We start from the raw sequence: 3,049 nt of genomic DNA on the forward strand, positions 1-3,049 counted from the left end.
CTGAGCTCCATGGTGCTGAGCTCCATGGTGCTGAGCTCCATGGTGCTGAGCTCCATGGTGCTGAGCTCCATGGTGCTGAGCTCCATGGTGCTGAGTCCAACGGCTGATTCTCAGTGCTCATCTTTCTTGGGCTCTCAGCAGCAGCTGGCACAGTTGATCTTTTCTCCTTCTCAATACACTTTCTTTATTTGACTTCCTGTTCGCCACTCTCTCTTGATTTTCCTTATTTCCCACAGGCTGCTCCATCTCAGGAGCCCTGGATAGCGCAAACAGTTAAGAGCTCAACTACGAGCCGAAAGATCGGCAGTTCTAATGCGTGGCACCTCAGAAAACAGGCCTGGCGATCTGCTTCTGAAAGGTCACAGCCTTCAAAGCCTTCTGGAGTGGCTCTACCCTGCACTTGTGGGGTTGCCATGAGTCATGCAATCAACTCCATGGCATCTACCAACAGTAACAACTCAATCTCAATCTCATTTATGACTCATCTTTATCCTTCTGTCTCTAAACATTGGAGTGTCCCAGGGCTTAATCCAAAGACCTCTTCTTTTTATAGCTATACCACTCCCTCGGTGATCTCATTTAGTCTCTTTATTTAAACGCCATCTCCATGCTGGTGACTCCCAAGTCTGTATCTCTAGCATATCCCCCCTAAATCCAGAATCTTATGTCCAACGGATCACTTGACATCTCCACTTGGATATCTAATACCTAACACCATAAACCGAACTCCTGATCTCCCTTCTGCACTCCAGGCTCCTCTTACGTGTTCATTTCAATTAATGGCTCCTCCATGCTCCTCCCTCTTTTCTTTCTCTCATACCAGATATTCAATCTGCCAGTAAATCTAGTCATCTCTACCTTTAAAATATATCCAGAATCAAACCTTTTCTCATCACTAACCCTGCTACCACCCTAGTCCGAGCCAGCATCAATTCTCACCTGAATTTTGCCATAGCATCTAACTGGTCTCACTTCTACCCTTGCCTGCTATAGTCTATAGCCAACTGTCTTAGTCATCTAGTGCTGCTATAACAGAAATACCACAAGTGGATGGCTTTAACAAGGAGAAATTCACTAACACAACTGCCGCCCATCCTCCCTCATTAACATCAGAGAGACAGGATTTACCACACATGGGAAAAATCAGACAATACCGGTAATCATGGCCCAGCCAAACTGATACACACATTTTTGGGGGGACATAATTCAATCCATGACATTCCGCCCTTTGGCCCCCAAAAAATCACATCCTTGCAACATGGAACACATATTCACCCCATCATATCATAGCAAAAGTCTTAACTCCAAGTCCAAAATCCAAAAATTCCTCTTCATCTGTGAAATCTAGAATACAAGTTATTTGCTTCCAAACGTACAATGGCAGAACAGGCACAAGCTAGACATTTCCATTACAAATGGGAGAAAATGGAGGGAAAGAAGGGGTAACAGGTACCAAGCAAGTCAGCAGAACACATTACATTAGCCCTCAAGGCTTTGAAAATAATCTGTTCTCCGAGACAATTTACACAATAGCCCTGCCCTCCAGACTCTAGGTATTAGCCACAGTCTCTGGATTCTGAGTGGAGGCCCATCAGCCCTGGGCTTCAGCTCTGCCTTCCAGGCCCCCTGGGACACCAACTCTACTCCCTTGGCTTTAGGCGCACCATTCTCCTACTCCATCAGAGTGACAACTCCACCCTTAGAAACACCAGAGGCCGTGGCTCCACCCTTTGAAACCCCAGAAGTCATGGCCATACCTTTTGAGACTCAGGTGGCTCGGCTTCTTGTGTCCCTTGTCTCTTCAGCTTCTGCTTCCTGTGGCCTCTTGGCCCTCGGGCCTCACGCCCCCATCAACCCTGCTGGGCCAAGTGTTCCAAAGCTCGGTAGCTCCACCAATAAGTGCCCGGAGGCACCCCACTCCACCAGAAAGCCTCGTGCACACAGGCACTCAGCTCTCTCGCTTTGTGGGTCAGCAAGCCTAGCTCCACCGATAAGTACCCGGAGGCACCCCACTCCGCCAGGAAGCCTCCTGCACACAGGCACTCAGCTCTCTCGCTCCGTGGGTCGGCTCCAGTGCTGTCTCGCACTGGTCTCCTGGTTCTGCTGCTGTTGGTTCTCTGCCGCTGCCGCTTCTCTGGTGCTGTAGGTTCTCTGCTGTTGCTGGTCCTTTGCCACTGCCGCTCTTCTATCCATTCACGGTTTCAAAACAACTTCCACATTTTAGGTGTCTGTTAGAGCAGCACCCCACTGTCTTGGTACCAAATCCTGTCTTAGTCATCTAGTGCTGCTATAACAGAAATACCACAAGTGGATGGCTTTAACAAAGAGAAATTTATTTCCTCACAGTTAAAGTAGGCTAAAAGTCCAAATTCAGGGCATCAGCTCCAGAGGAAGGCTTTTTCTCTCTGTTGGCCTTCTTCTCTTCGGTGTTCCCCCGGACTAGGAGCTTCTCTGTGCAGGGACCCCGGTCCAAAGGACACGCTCTGCTCCCGGCACTGCTTTCTTGATGGTATGAGGTCCCCCTGTCTCACTGCTCACTTCTGTCTTTTATATCTCAAGAGATTGCCTCAGGACACAATCCAATCTTGTAAATTGAGTCCTGCCTCACTAACACAACTGCCGCCCATCCTCCCTCATTAACATCATAGAGGCAAGATTTACCACACATGGGAAAATCACACAATACTGGGAATCATGGCCTAGCCAAATTGGTACACACATTTTTTGGGGGGACACAATTCAATCCATGACACCAACCCAGAGGTAGAGTGACTCTTAACACCTGAGTCAGGTTATGTCACATCTGTGCTTAAAATCTCATTCAAGTGAATTTAAAGTTCTTACAATGGCCTGGTGGGCCTTACAGTTACACCATTTGGTTCCCCCATTACTTCTTCGAGCTCATCTCCTGCCCTCTCCCTTGCCCACGCCCTAAGAGTCCTGCTTGTTGCTCCTTGTACACGCCAGGCAGGCTCCTGTCTTCACAGTCTTTGCATTTGCCTTTAACTTCACCTGGGACACTCTTACCACAGATATCCAAATGGCTTAC

Source organism: Trichechus manatus, unplaced genomic scaffold (assembly GCF_000243295.1).
Source record: "Trichechus manatus latirostris isolate Lorelei unplaced genomic scaffold, TriManLat1.0 scaffold00099, whole genome shotgun sequence".
NCBI classification, from domain to species: domain Eukaryota; kingdom Metazoa; phylum Chordata; class Mammalia; order Sirenia; family Trichechidae; genus Trichechus; species Trichechus manatus.